Source organism: Dipteris shenzhenensis, chromosome 5 (assembly GCF_047967505.1).
Source record: "Dipteris shenzhenensis isolate YYH24624 ecotype China chromosome 5, Dip_SZ_1.0, whole genome shotgun sequence".
Taxonomy (NCBI): Eukaryota; Viridiplantae; Streptophyta; class Polypodiopsida; order Gleicheniales; family Dipteridaceae; genus Dipteris; species Dipteris shenzhenensis.
In genome coordinates, this window is record NC_141600.1 from 19,170,642 (window position 1) to 19,187,648 (window position 17,007).

Genomic DNA, 17,007 nt, shown 5'->3' on the forward strand with positions numbered 1-17,007 from the left:
ATGTACCCAGTGAAATCTTCCCTTTACACTTTCTTTTTAACCACCCCACATACCAAGCCCACTAATCGTCCTAGTACCTCCTCTAATCCCTTCTTAACCCATGCACTCATTCACTCCTTACTCCACTTGTGACTTAAACTTCACGTGTGGCTAAATTGTTTTTTTAATTATCTAAGAATCCATATGGTTGTCTATATTCCTAGGTAAAGTGATAACAAGCCAGGGAAAATAGGCATTACCTGTCTACCCAAATGTAACTATGATGTTCTAACACCTAGTTTGTTTGGATGGTGGCAGGTAAGTGGACCCCAACCTCAAAACCTAGACTACCTGAGGATTCGACATCTTTTTTCAATATTATATTTGTCAAACTCAATATTCTTAAAAATTCTTAATTTTGGTCAAAATTTTTGCAAACTCTAGTTGCAATTTTCAACTTAGGTGTCTCAAACATTTTTTCTTATATGTTTCTGTTTTTTAACTTTTTATCCAATTGATGGAATTAATTGTATGGCTCAATTATTAATGGGACTTTTTAATCTAAACACACACACACACACATTTTTTCACTTATACATACATTTATACACACACATACAACCCGCCCCTTTTTTTATGTAATTCGTTATTGTTCATTGATATGGCATTTTTAAATTGGTATCTTATTTCTTCTTCTTTAATTATAATAACCCTTGTTATGTGTCCCCCCCTCCCATCTAGCTACACCCTCTCATATATATATATATATGTACTTACTATTCCTTCTCCTATGATTTAGCATGAGACAAGCAAGCCCCCTTGCCATTGTTTAATGCTATCACAACCCCACCCCAATCCCCAAACCCTCTGCTTCCCCTAATCTTGCTCCCACCTTGCTTGGCCCCTAATCACTCTCTAACCCCCTAATGTTGCTAAACCCCTATTCACTTAACCACTCCCTAATAGTGCTAGCCCCTTAAATGTTCTCTACCCACCACTCAACCCCTAACCACCGCCACCCACTCCCTCACTCCCTTCTCATGCAAGTCCTAATACGCACGCGCTTCTTGGTAGATCGTTATGCTCTCTTTATTTATGTCCTTCCTACCACTTCTTTTTTATATTTTCACTCCCCATTTGATTTTTGGCTTGTCGAACTACTCTTACGACTAGAAGCCTTTTCATTGATTTGTCACCTCTCCTTTTTCTCAGGTTATCACTACCTGCCTCTTCGTCCTTATATTCAATGAGCATTAAATTCACTCACAGCTTATCCCTTGATGACCACTTTCCTAGATCTCCTCATCTCTTTGTTGGTACTCGATGGCTTGCCTTTCAATTTGCTCCTCTCCCCTAGTTGCTTGACTGATTATCTCAAAGCTCGCTTCCTTTTCTCTATTTTAAAGGTTGCTTCTAGACCATGCAGCTATCTTAGGTCCTCACGACCCCTCTACACTGTTTAGTTACTTTATGGTAGCCATTAGTCTACTTCTCAAGTTGCACTACATTTCCGGTGGCTCCCTCACGAGCTCTAAACTTGGGGGCTTCTCAGATCCTACTCCTCTTGCTTCATCACCTCTCCCTCTTGTTGTTCGTTGGTGGTCGGGGGGTCTATGTCTCTTCCTACCTTTGCATCTCCATTTTGATCATGATTCATCATTGTCTTCATCGCAACATCTTGCAAGCTTTCCTCCTTCCGAACCACTATTGCAGCTCCAACCTTCATTCTATAATCAATCCTCATGGCGGAGCTCTCAGCGTTACGATGGCATGACATGCTCCACTTCATTTCATGTGCAGCCAGACCTGCTCTCTCACAGGTTCTCTTTTTCCCTTGCCTCATCACACATCCATTTTCCTTTCTCTCCTAAATAACTACTCCTTGGAAATTGCCTCTTCTACCTTACACAACTTAACTATTATTATCTCATCTTGGTCTTTTAATTACTAGTCAACCCTACTTTCATTTTTTCACTTGTGTATGTCTTAATTATAGATTCTCATTTTTTACTACTTTCCATAATATTTGTTTAAAATCACTCTTCTTCACTTCCTTTATGCTTAACCTCTTAAGGTTCCTAGTTAATTCTTGCTAGATTAAAATATTACTTAAGTTCCTATAGATTTAGATATGTTGTTACTTTCAAGCTTCTATTATATTTCATTGCTAATTGGTCACCTTATTCAATGCATTTAAAGGGTCTTAAGGGTGTGAAATTTTTTTTTGGGCAGAAAAGTTTGTGTCATATTAGAATATCATCATCATCATCATAAATATTTACATGTTCTTTGGTAAAGAACAACCAGCCCCCAAGGGGAGAGTTTCATAATCAAAACATTTCTGAGAAATATTCTTTGAGTAAAAACAGTAGCAGCAAAATCAAAAGAGAGGAACATAGGAGTCATCTGCGTCATCTGTATTATCATCATTGAAATAGTCAGAGTAATTGAAGCTCTCTGAGTCCCCAGAGCTGTCAATGCCATCTGCCTGGGCCCACATGGTGATTCTCGCTCCTTTTTAACTGTTGTGGAGGGTACCTGTTTAAGAAAATCATTGATCTCAGTAAGGACTTCAAAAGGTGTGGAATTGTCAATCCCAAAACAGCTTTGAGGATGTTCTTGAAGGTCAACATTGAAGAGGGCAGCCTCTGCTCTGAAATTGTGTATCATTTCTATGATTTTCTTCTGGTCCTGTTCAGCCAATTAACAAACAGTAGGTCAGCTTGCAATACAACTTCATTAAACTGAAGATTATTCCTGGTTACCCATATGAACCAAAGTACATGTGCTCTCAGGGGTGACCATGTGTCCTGCTTTGTCCTTGTAGAGTCTCCTAGTAAAATGGCCTTCCAATTTATTGGCTTCCCTGTCTCCAGTTGGACTATTTTCCAAACCTTTATGGGCACAGGACAAGCAACAAAGAGATGGAAAATATCTTCATTGGTAGAGGGGCAGTTCATGCATTTGCCATTACCCTTCCCAATCCTGAATCCTCTGATATTGGTCCACACAGCTTTATGCAATATGAGCCACATCAGGGTAGACATTTTGTCTAGGATTGCAGAAGACCATATGGCACAAAACCTGAACTTCCATTTCTCTTTGGAGTCACGAAGTTTCCACCTGTCATTAAGAACCCTGCAGAGATCTCCCATGTCTCTGCTTGGTGTGAGTGTAGGGAAGAAAGAAGTAATCTCCACTGAGCTAAACTCTTTGCTATAAACTAGGAAAGATCCACCCTTCCACTACTGAGTGCCATTCCAAAGTTGTATTCTATTCAGAACAAGTGACTGGCTTTGATTACCCTCCTTGGTTAACCTTTTATAGCTCTCTATGGACTAACCCCCTTTTTTTACCTCTCTCTTTATAGTGTGAGCTAACCCCTTTTTGTTACCTCTCTCTTAAGTGTGTGGACTACCTCCCTTGGGATTTAAAGAATTGATCCTAGCATCTCATTTAAGGGTGTGGACTACCCCCATTTGTAACTATGAAAAAAATGACATGTTTATACTCTAGAATCTGGAGGGTTGTGCTTGTTCATAGGTAAAGCAATAACAAGCCAAGGAATATAAGCATTACTTGTCTACCCAAATTAAGCTATATTGTTCTAACATATGGTTTATTTGGATGGTCGCAGGTAAGTGGACCCTGACCTCGGAACCTGGACTACCTGATCGATTCGACACCTTGTTCCAATCTTGTGTTCCTTTTTCAAACTCAATAATATTATAAATTCTCAATTTTGTTGGAATTTTTGCAAAGCTCTTAGTTTTTTTCAATTCTCAACTTAGATGTCTTAAATATTTTTGTCCTTTTCTCATATACAACTTTTTCTCCAAATGATGAAATTAATTGTATGGGTAATTTATTGATTGGACTGTTAAATCTACACACACACACACACACACACACACGCACGCACACGCATGCACGCACGCACTCACACACACACACACATTTATTGATGGGACTATTAAATCTAAACACACACACGTCGTGCGCGCACGCGCGCGTCTGTGGATTGTATGAATGGGACATAGAGAAAATGTTTTTCAAATTAAATTCCATAGAACATGCAAAATTAAAAATATGGAATGCTTATCATGATGATGCAAGAGAAGCTTGCATGTTAATGTGTGAAAACTCTACATGATGTTAATTTTTGGCACTTTATCATGGGAAGACAAACAAATTTTCATGGCATTTATGATTTTTATTTGAATTGTATAGTAAGCATATTTATTGGAGATAAAGGTTTGCTCTGTGTGTGTGTGTGCGTGCGTGCATGCATGTGTGTGTGTGTGTGTGTGTGTGTGTGTGTGTGTGTGTGTGTGTGTGTGTGTGTGTGTGTAAATGATTTAGTATCCCATCATATAAATGAACCATATATTTATTTCCAAGTAATATCACCAATAATTGAAATAGGAAATTAATTTAGAAAAGATACATATACTCCAAACATTAAATTGATTCTTGCTAAACTGCCAAATTTTATTTTATTGATTTTCGATGAAATCAAAAAGAGATAACAATGTATCTTCAAGGGGTAGCCAAGGTAGTCGTGTTCTTGATAACAATTATTCGAGGACGGAAGAACTATACCTACCAACCAACCAAACAATAACCAAAGTTAGAACTTTACAAATCATTGAGTGGGTGACAGGTATCCAAGCGTCCTTCCCTCACTTGTTATTGCTATCACGAATAATACTCATAAAAAACAAGAAGTACCCTAGGCTTATATTAGAAAAAAAGGGGGGGTGGGGGTAGAACATATACAAGCAAAAGGAGTCAAAATTTAATTAAATTCCTAGCCTTCCATAAAGGAGGCATGATAAAAGTAAGCGAATAAAAGCCTACCATATAGGAGGCACAATAAATTGAAGGTTAGTGTGCTAATTTCCGAGCGTGCCACCATAAAGGAGGCATAAAAGATTAAGAGAACTAATGTAGTTGCTAAACCATCCATAGAGGATACACAATACTTGTTAGAAAGAGTTATACAAAATACTTAACAAGCCTTCCATTAGGAGGCACAATAAATATGGAAAGTTATGGATACATAGTCCCCTTATTTCGAGGGGAAATGACATGAAGTAACATAAAATGTTCATAAGATGCAAAGGTATGTCACTAAATAGGTGCAAATCAAATGCTAATATTGCATGAAACAGGAAAATAGTAAGAGTAAGAGTTACATGGGTGACAAGTAAGGCAACATGGCCCCATGTCTATTATTGTACAATTATTCAAAGGAAATCCCATAGAGCAGAGCCAATAACTGCAAATCCACCATTATTTTAATTTTGTCTTGGCAATTCTAGCAAGGTTAGGTCTAGTCCTAATAATTCTACCACAACTCTCAAATTATTTTTGGTCCTCCTCCATCTTTTGGTTGATGAAGGAAATTTTGGCAGGGTCCCGGTTAACGGACATCCTAGCGGTCTTCTTATATGTCGGGGTGTTTGGTCGCAACATTGTCTGGAAATAATCACCAAGGGTTATAGGAATAATTTACAAAAGAAAGGGGGAAATATAATCTATATCACAACTATAACACAACCTTTCTAATTGAGTGAATATAAATCATAGCTTTGGAACTTGCGACAAGTATTACAAGAACGGCCTATAGCGGAATAGAAAGGACTTAGAATTAAAGTAAACTTAGCATTTTATTTAAAAGAGGAGGTAAATCGATATTTATTCATGTGTGTGGACAAGCACACGAACTCAATTAAAAAAGATCAAAAAGAAACTTTTCCATTTTCTCATTAAAATCTATTTAGGGTTCTGCCACCCACCAAATTTGTCCACTACCTGCCCCCAAATGAGGAGAGCTCACAGGGTCAACAGTTGAGCATTTATGGATAGATAGACCTATAGGGCGAAGGGGTGAGGCTGCCATGTGGCAAGCAACATGGATGTACATGGGCAGCACCTAGATACACTATTGGGTCAAAAGCATAAAGGATGCAGCTAGTACAATAGCAAGTATAGAGGCAATGTGACGGCAAGTACTAGTGGTCAAGTACAACAACAGGTATGAAAGGAGTCATGGAGGCTACGTAGGAACACTTGGCCTATGTATAAGCAGGACTAGTTGTCTATCTACAGGGACCATGTAGCAAACAAGGTTGGGCGATCAGGAGTAGATAGTGGACCAAGTCTACACTAGAAATATGCAAGGATAGTAGATGGGACAACACTAGTTGGATGATAGACTAGTTAGCTAATCTATAAATCTGCATCCGGCTAGTCTATCCAGACTAGGCCAGCTAAAATAGGGGTGATATAAAGCCCTCCCTGGAGTCATTGGGGAGTCATTTCATACATTCAAGAGAATATATTATAAAATATGCTCCTTCCATGCACAAAACCCATTTGTGTGTCATGGATGAGGTCCAAAAGATAGGACTGTAATTGTAATATCTAATTGCTTTCACCATAATTTTATACAAGGTGCCTGAGAGAGTGATAGGTCTCCACTATGACACCGAATTTCTGCAACCCCGTTTTGGAATGAGATGGATGAGACACTCTATGAGTGATTTAGGCATAGTACCGGAGTCCCAAACAACCTACAAGGTTGAGGTAATATGATCCCCAATCTCATCCCAATGGACAATGAAGAATGCTGGGGAAATCGCATCGAACCTGGGTACTTGCCCTTGTAAAGAGCTAGCAAAGCAGCCTTGAATTCCATATTGGTGAAAGGTAGATCTAGCAAGGTCCTCATATACTCTTTCACCAATAATATAATGGAACCCTGGGATCATCTCTGACTGGTGTGTCAAAATATATTGCAAGAAGTGAGGCATAAAAATCGGTCGCTATGTGCACGATGGCATCTGGATTAATCTGTCGAGAACTCCATCTGAGCCAATAAACTGAGTGACACTCTCTCTACTATGTCTCGGGCCATTAGCAAAGAAAAAGTGTTTATTGAATCTACCACACATCTGAGTCCAAAAGGACTCGTGCATGAAAGGCATACTCCACTCTCTAAGCTAGCAATGTCTACTGAAGAGCCCATGCTGCTAGAAGGCACTCCTAAATCCAAGCATCTATAGGTTGTTTCTGCTCTTTCCTCTAAAGGGCTACCAATAGATGGAAAAGATAAGTTCCTATCTGAGAATCTCTTTCTTTCTGGTATTAGCAACCGAATGATAGAAGTCGCTAATGTCAAATGCTATTGCCACATGTGAAGGGGATGACACTACACCTTGCATATGAGAAACCTAAATCTGTAATATTGTCTCAATGAGGTCCTCATTTGCATATAAGGCATCCAGAATCTTGAGACTAGCAGATCGACCTCTCCTATAAGTCTTGAAAGTCATCAACACCACTAAAAAGAACCCCAGGAGCAATGCATGTTGAGCCACCTCTATCCAAATCCTAATTGTCAACATAGAATCTGTCAATGCATGCTTAAATGGCCATCTGAGGTCTCCTATTCAACCATGAGAATTGGAGAGATTGTGACAAAGTGTGAAAAGCATCATCCAACCAGCATCGCTACCACTAAATTAAAATAAGAAGGCGTGCCACGATACTTTCTCCAAGGAATGGATACCTCCTTCTCTAGCCTCTTTCTTATCACAAGGCAACTCCACCATGTTGAAGTCACCCCCTATGACCTAAGAATCTAAAATGGGGTCCAAGAAAGAAGTTCCTTCCATAGAAGGACATGGTTCCCTCCATTGTTAGGGGCATAAAGGGTGAGAAAACCAACCTTATGTTCCCCAATCAACAGTGATCTCTGGAGAGGATAATGATCCCACAACCAACCACTAGGCAGTAGGCAGACGTTGTTGTGAGAAGCTGCGGGAGCTTGGAGGAGATAGGGCACTGGAGTAGTAGTCGTTGCTGTGTGCAAGGCGGTGGCGTTTACTTGTTGCCGGTGGAGTAGCCCGTGGGCTAGTCATAGAAGTCAGTTGCCTTGCTTGCTAGGCGTCGAATGGAGAGCTGCATTGTGGTGAAGTTTGCCGTTCGATGCGTTGATGTAGTTTGTAGAGTTGCTTGCTAACAAACTATGGCGCTGCTGAGAGTCGGTTGGCCGTTGTAGATCTACTGCAGATGAGTCATAGGGCCGCACGAGCTTGTACAAGGCTTTTGTTGTAGTAGGTTCTAAGCCCGTTGCAGAGGCTTGTTGTAGATCTCGCTATGGCAACTTGTTGGAGCTGTTCACGTTCGAAAGCACTTAGATGGTCATTGCAAGAATGCAGTCCCATGAGGCCGTCGAGGAGTTCTTAGCATTGCCTTCTGTGTTTTTGAGCTTGGGCTAGTTTGCTATCGCCCGTTCAGTACTTTTTGGAGAGGCATTTGCTTGGAGATGGGTGTAGGTAGTGCTTTGGGCTCTCTCTCCCTCTCAAAATCTTCTCTCAAATCTCTCTCAAACACAAGGATCTCTCAGTAAATCTCTAACATGAACAATCACTCAAGAGGCATGAACATGAATTTGTCTCTCTCTCTCATAATGAAGCTATATCTCTCTCTCTCAAGTGAAGCTATCTCTCTCACATAAGAATTGCAATGAACGGAATTCTCAAATGCAATGGAAGGAAACAATGGACGGAACTTTTCTCTCTCTAGGGATGGAAATTTGTTTTCAATCTAAAACTAAAACTAACCTAGGAGAACTCATGAGCTTCTAAGACATGCCTACAACTAATCTAGGAATGGAAGCAATCCTAGTGAACTACTAATGAGCTAAACTAGGAGAGCTAAACCTATGCTCTGATACCATGTCAAAACATATGTGCCTCAGGATCTATGGAGCACTCTAAGGTGGATGGAACCTGTGTGGAAACATGATGAAGAGAGTGCTCATGACATGTATCTCAAGTCAATTAGTTTCCAAGATAGATTAGCTTGGACTCATAAAGAGAATCTTGAGATAGTGCAAAGTGCTTGATTGATATTACTTCAAATGAACCTCCCTTTTATAGGTGAGGGTACTTACATCCATTTGCGTGCTCACATGTGGGATATCTCCTCCATGCCATGTGGCAGCTTGCCCTTTACTCATACCTTTGCTCTACATGTGCTCATGGCACCACAACTCTCAACAGGTGGCCCAAGTGCTAGTCATGTAGAGTGTGAGGTTGATGCCAAAATAGCAATCTATAGGGGAGTTGCACCTACACTCTATCATGGTGGAGCTGTGCCAATACTCTGCCATGGTGGAGCACTCTGTGGAGGTCGAGGAGGAGCTGTACTAGAAGAACTTTAAGGCCTCTTCTTCTTTTTAATAAAATCCCTAGTGAAGTCCCATAGGTCCTATAGATACTGCACTGATCCTGTCTACCTATAATTTTAACTCTGTCAAAAAAAGGAACCATTTGAGTGTTGAAGCATGATATGGTCCTCAGATATGTTTGGATCATCAATGATGACCCTAACTCTAGGTACCCCATCTAATTTGATTGCCTCTGCTAGAGTCAAAGGCAACCCAGGGATGGGGGGGATCTCAGTGACAACCCCAAATGGCTCACCAATGAGGCCAAGAAGTCGATGTGATAAACCTCAGGAAATCTAGGCCCTAAGGATTCTAATGAAGAGGAAGTCGATGTGATAAACGTTTGGTATCCCTACGTTCGAGGGGATGGCATAAGGCGATGGGTCATGGGGATGGGTGTTATGACCACAATCGGTGGGATGGGAACTATGACCACGAACGGTGGGTTACCGGGAAGGTGACAGTCGTCGGCGAGATAGAAGCTAGGGTGACGAGCTGTGGGGGTGGGAGGAAGGTGATGGATGGTGGGATAATAAAAAAGGCAACGGCCGTCGAGATAAAAGGCAATAGCCGATGGGATAACAGAAAGGCAACGAGCGGCACGATAACAAAAGGCGACAGCCATGGGGATAATAGTTGTCAACATTTGAGAGAGGGGGGTGTCTATGGTAGGAAGAATAGTAGGAAGGAGGAAAAGGTGAGCGGACTAGGTGACATGTGGAATCATGGGGTCAGCATGCAAGAATGTGAATCGTGAAGATAATATGCACGAGATGTACTAGCCGTATTCACCTATTGCTGATCGTGAATGTGAGCGATTGCATTGGCATTCTAGCGACTCATGAGCTGTTGGTGCATGGTGGTGATATGCCTACCGTACAGACTCACCTGGACCTAGAGTTGATGCTTATGCTTGGAGTGGCAGATTTGGGCCCGGAAGTTGAGATGATTGGCAGTGTCAAGCTCTTCTCTTAGATGGGGTCACCCGTGTCACTGTATACCAAGGGGATGATCGGAGACCCTTCCCCTACTTTGATCTTTTTGGGCCATCGAATACTATTGAAGTGACGTTGAGCACAAAGAATAGCTTCTTGCACCTCATATTCATGGCATTTGAGGGTGGGCGATAGCAGTGGTGGAATGACTTGTGGCGTGACTTTGCCGTCACTATGGTTAGGACTTTGTATTGTCCAGGATTGGACTCCCTCTTGAGGTTCGGGTCCAAGAGTGCTAGAGGTGTCTAGGGCTCGCCTTCATTTAGAACTTCCTTGCCTTTGGCGAGTGGTTGTACCGTGGGGGTAGTGGGATGAAGTTCACAAAGCGGGATTAGTCTGGTCCTTCCCAAGTATCATTTGTTCGTCAGTCGCTTCTAGGGGGAGAACATAAAAATGAATCTCTACTGCCTAGAGAATAACCATTTTAAAGTCCACATACCCTAATGTGCTTAAGAGTTGGTCGTTGATAGCATGTACTAAAGCCACATTAAGGTTTAGGGGTACCTCTAGCTTCCCCCATACTTTGCAGGAGATGAAGTTATGGCTCACTCCCGGATCCATGAGTGCCTAGATGAATAAGCTCAAGCAATTGGACATTCAACCTAGCTGGTTCTACTGTTAGTTCATCAAGTAGCTCTGGATGTTCAAGTGTTTGCCATTTGCTTACATTGTTTGATCTTGACATTACATGCCTTGGCTTCTTTGATGGCTTGAGGTTTCATCCGGCCCACCTCTGCCTTAAGATCCTTTTCCCTATAGATCGCCTGGAGGGTCTGTAGGGTGAGGGGGTCGTAGTATCTTTTCAATTTACTCCCATTGAGGTAGCTGTCCATTTCTACTCCATCCACGGTAGCTATTCAACACGCCCCTTGTGGAGTAATCTCCACCATGCGGTAGGGACCGATGCCCCTATATTTAAGCTTACGTTTGGTGTTGCACATGCTATAGAGGAGTGCGAGATCTCCTTCCTCTAGGTCCTTGTTCTTGAGGTTGCGATCAAACCCATTTTTTGTGTCATGCCTTCTGCACCTGGAGGCAGTAGACTGCATGCAATCTTGTCTCATCTAGCTTTTCAAGATCAATTAAGCACTCCACCAAGGCATTTTTGGTGAGCCTCTCCTTGACTGTAATGTGAAGGCTGGGCACTACATGCTTCATCGGCTCCACCCCAAAGGCTAGGCTAAAAGGGCTACAACTCGTGGCCACTTTATAAGGTGTTTGGTAGCCCCACAAGGTTGTGATGAGCTTGTGCTCCTAGTCGGTACGACTAGCTTTGACTATGAAAGTTATAATATTGCAACACATTTTGTTTGAGATCTCATCTAGGCCATTTGCCTTGGGATAGTATGGCATCAACTTTCTATGTATAATCATGAATTCACTAGTCAGGATTGCTATAGTTTCATTGAGACGAAATGAGTTCTTTGGTCATTGACCCATTCTAAGGACACCCGAACCATGCGATGACTTGCTCGTATAAAAACTTAGCACTGGATCTCAAATCGGCTTTTCTTGTGGCTCTCCCTTCCACCCATTGAGAGATCTCAACAATGGAAGCAGAATGGAAGAAGGTGAGAGAGAAAGAGAGAGAGAGAGAGAGAGAGAGAGAGAGAGAGAGAGAGAGAGAGAGAAGTTTTGGTGGGTGCAAAACACCCTAATCTTCTATGTCATCCATATATATATATGTGTTTGAGTATTGTACATAATCGGGGTTAATGTACAGTGACCTTTAACCCCCACAACCTCCCACTTAAAGACCAATGTGCCTTTAAGAGAGAACAGCCAATGAGCATACTATCCAATGCTCATCAATACATGACAATTATCAAACCGCTAACTAGGTAGACTCTTCGTTAGCATATCTATAGGGTAATAATCTGTATGAACCTTGACAAGCTTTATGCGCTTGTCCTCAAGTACCTCCCTAATGAAATGGTACCTAACCTCAATGTGTTTTGTCTTTGCATGAAAGACCGGATTTTGTGCTAGCTAAATAGCACTCGTTGAATCACTATGCAATGTCAGTATACCTATATGAATCCACAAATCTCCCACTAGCCGATCAAGCCATATAGCCTCCTTGCAACTCTCTGTGGCTGCAACATCTGTGCGCGAGACATCCATGACATTGCACCACCTGCAAAGGTGAACACATAACTAGAAGTGGATCTCCTGCTATCCACATGCCTTGCATAATCTTTGTACCCAGGTACACACATCTCTCCTCTACCAAAGCAGATGTGCATGTCCTTGGTACCCTTCATGTACCTCATGATGCACTTAACTGCCTCTCAATGCCTCTTTCTTGGATTAGCCATATATCGACTAACAACTCCCACTGCAAATGCAATGTCAATCTAGTATCTATCCTAGCATATATAAGACTCCCAACCATTGATGCATAAGGAACCTTGGCCATCATGGCCCTCTCCTCATCTAATTTGGGACTATCTGCCTGACTCAGTTTCATACATGGAGGCAATGGAGTACTTACTACCTTCCCCCCCTCCATATTGAAACAACACTTTTGTAACATACTCCTTCCATGAAAGCCAAAGGAGTTTCCTACTCCCGTCACACATGATGTGCATACCAAGAATATGACTTGCAGGTCCCAAATCCTTCATGTCAAAGGCCTCATGCAACTTGGCCTTCAATGCATCGATCTCATAAGTGTTCTAGCTAGCCAATAGCAATATCATTCATAAAGTGCCAAGAGTACCAAGCTATTATCCTTAGCCCTTTTAATGTAGAGGCAATGATCAATCTCACTTCTTCTGAAACCTTGGGACTGACTAAAAGCATCAAACTTCTGATACCATTCTCTAGGCATTTGCTTAAGGCCATAGAGACTCTTTTTCAGCTTGCAAACCAAATTCTCTTTGCCCTTTTCTTCAAAGCCTTCCGACTGTACCATGTAAATTTCCTCATGCAAATCCCCATGCAAGAAAGATGTCTTGACATCCATCTGCATAAGATCCATATCCTCTGCTACCACAAGTCCAAGTACACATCTAAGTGTGGTCATCCTCACAACCAAAGAGAAGATCTCATCAAAGTTTACACCCTTCTCTTGCTTGAACCCTTTAGCAACCAAACGGGCCTTGTACTTAGGCACATCATCACCTGTTACCTTCATCTTGTAGACCCATTTTACATGGCAATGCTTGACAAAATATGAAGAGGGGAGAGGAGAAGAGTGGAGATGAGGAGAGAGGGCACAGCTAGAGAGCACACCACAATATGACTAACTGTACACTAGATTTAGTTGAAAAAATAGAATTTATACAAACCCATTTAGGGCTAGGGTTAGGGGATCTAACCCTTTCCTTTATAGCACTCTATAAGGTTAGTGCTATGCACATATGATCACATGATGGTGCTATGCACACATGATCACATGATGTTGAGCGTGAACTCTCAACAGCTTCCCTCAAGATCAACATCATGAAGTAGGCCTTACCTCAAGATGATGATTCTAGGGAATTGAAGAAGGACTGAGCATTACATTCTATCACACCCCTTTAATGGGAATGTCCTTCCTCTGCATCAAACCAATGGCTAATCAGTGTTTCTCGAAAAGCTCTTTACCGAGTGGTTTGGTAAAGATGTCTACAACATTCTCTTGCTATCACAATGTTGCAGTGTGATGTCACCAAGTAACACTCTTTCTCTGATGAAGTGCTCTCTGACATCAATGTGCTTTGTCCTGGAGTGATATACTGGATTCTTGGCCAAGATCGATTATCACAGTATATTGTTGTTGGCCTTGACTCATCAAGGTAATCTATTTCTGACAATAGTCTTTTGAGCCATATAGCCTCACATGCACCTGTAGTGAGTGCTCTATATTTTGCTTCAGTCGAAGACAAAGAAACAGTTGGCTGTTTGTTTGACAACCATGATATAGCACCTTGACCAAGGAAAAATGCATATCCTTGTGTCGATCTCCTAGTCTCATGATCTCTAGCATAGTCACTGTCACAGTATCCATGCAACCGTGGATGACTTCCTCTGTATTCTATCCCAAACTGTCTTGTACCTCTGATGTATCTCAAGACTCTTTTGGCTGCATTCCAATGAGTGTTTGGGATTTGCCATAAACTTTGCTAGTGAGCTTACTCCATAACAAATATCTGGCCGTGTGATTGTCAGATATATAAGAGATCCGATGAGCTGCCTGTAGTATCTGTCATTGACTGTAGGCTTTTTTGAATCTTTAGTTTCAAACTCTGTTCCATGGGAGTGGCTGCAATCTTGCAATCTACCATATGAAACTTCTTCAGGAGACTGTCAACATACTTGAGCTGACTCATGAATGTGCTATCTGAATCTCTCCAGAACTCAATTCCAAGACAATAGTGCATAAGTCCAAGATCTTTCATGTCGAACTCTACAGATAAGTCTTGTTTCAATTTTCTGATGAAGCTTACCTTGCTTCCTGTCACAATCAGATCATCTATGTACAAAAGTGCAATAGTAATGTCTTCCCCTTAAACTTTGTAGTAGAGAGTATGATCTGCATTGGACTTCATGTATCCCAGATCAGCAAAATACTTGTCGATTCTGTTGTACCAACTTTTGGGTGCTTGTTTTAAGCTGGAGACTTTTCTTGAGATGGCAAACCTTATTCTCCTTTCTTACAAATTCCATCTGCTGAGTGTCACTAGTGATATCAAGAACCATATGGAATCCATCTTTGCTACTAGAACATAAGTCTCATCATAGTCCTGACCATATTGTTGTGCAAATCCTTTTGCAACTAATCTGGCTTTGTATCTCTGAATACTTCCATCTGGATTGTACTTCACTTTGTATACCCATTTGTTTGCCATGGCCTTCTTTCTTGGTGGAAGGTCACATAATTTCCAAGTATTATTCTTATACAAAGCATCCACTTCTTCATTCATAGCAGTTTGCCATTCTGGCTTGTCTACTGCATCTTCGAAGTACACTGGCTCTTCTGTAGCCATGATGATAGTCATAAGAGCATAATTGGTGGTTTCAACCTGAATTGCTTTGCCTTTTTGAGCATATGTCAATCTAGCTAGAGGTCTGCTTTCCCTAGTAGACCATCTGAGCTGCTGTGGCTCTGCTTGGGGTGTTGCTGGCAATTCTTGCTCTTCTTCATCAACCTGTTTTGTAGATGACTGTGAAGTCGATGCTTCTATCTCCTGTGTAGGTGAGGTTTTCCATTCTGATTCCTCATCAAAGATTACATCTCTAGAGATAATGACCTTGCGGTTGATGGGATCATACAATTTGTATGCTTTGCTTTCTTCACTATAGCCAACCATGATGCATTTGCGTGACTTCGCATCCAATTTTCTGCGATGATCATCATGTATGTGGGCATATGCTATGCAACCAAATATGCGGAGATGCCCAATGTGTGGCTTGTGTCCAGTGAATGCTTGATAAGGAGTCATACCCTGTATCAGTTCGGTAGGAAGCCGATTAAGCAAATAGTTTGCTGTAGCTATTACTTCTGTCCAATACTGATTCGGAAGATGCTTTTCACTAAGCATTGCTCTAGCACTGTCTACTAAAGTCCCATTCTTCCTTTCAGCTCTTGCATTCTGCTGAGGAGTATTTGCACATGTGAATTGTCTTCGAATGCCGTGATTTTTGCAAAAGTTCATGGATGCTGAAGACATGTATTCACCTCCTCTATCTGATCTCATGACTTTGATCTTTCTACCTGTTTGGTTTTCTACCATGGCTTTGAATTCTTGACATCTGGAAAACACTTCAGATTTCTCTTTCAGAAAGTAGACCCAACAATATCTGTTGTAGTCATCGATGAAAGTTAAGTAGTAAAGTGAACCATTGATGCTGCGGATCTGGGCATAACCCCATACATCTGTATGTATCAAATCAAGAATACCTCATGCACGAGAGGTACTTCTGACAAAGTTGGTTCGCTTTTGTTTGCCGAAGCAACATGCTTCGCAAACTTTTCCAAGAAACTGTAGCTTCGAAATCCCAATTGCTATATTCTGATTCCTGAGATCTAATAAGTACTTAAAGTTGACATGACCATATCTCTTGTTCCATTTTGTAGATAGTGGCATCTGTTGTAGTTGAGCTGACATGGCATGCTTATCTGGTACTGTAGCTAGCATTTTGTATCAGCGTCCTTCCTTGACACCTTTTGCTACTAGCTGACATCTTTTGGATTTGTCTCTGATAGTGCATTCATCACCGTCGAAAGTATGCCTAAAGACTATGATCATGTTGTCACCACATTGAAAAATCTTCCTAATCCTATCTTATTACTGCCCTTCAAGAAGAAGAAAGGCACAAGGAACTCTAGAGAGGCAATGACACAGCCTATGCCATAAAAACTCAAATGGGCAAGTTTCCACCTTGCAAACATTGTGGGAAGACTAATCACCTCTCAAAAGATTGCTTCAAGATCAATCCTTGCAAATATTGTGGCAAAAACCATCACCATGAAAAATTTTGTAAGGCCAAAAAGGAAGCAACTACAAAATCAGAAACTGCCAATTTACTTTCAGTTGATGTGCCTCCACAAGATGAGGCCTCCTATGATGATTATGCTTTTTGAACCAGCTCCACATATGCTCCAGATCTCTCTTTTATGTTGAGTCAAGCTACTCTGCCTGGATAGTCCTCCAAAATGAATGGAATAAACTATTGTGTTCTTTGTAAACACCTCTGGTCACCATATGATGTAGGCCATGTGTATGTGTTTAGCTCCATGGTACCTCCTGCATACATTGTGTGCATGTACATGCAGGGGAGATAACCATTGGGGAGTCTTATGTA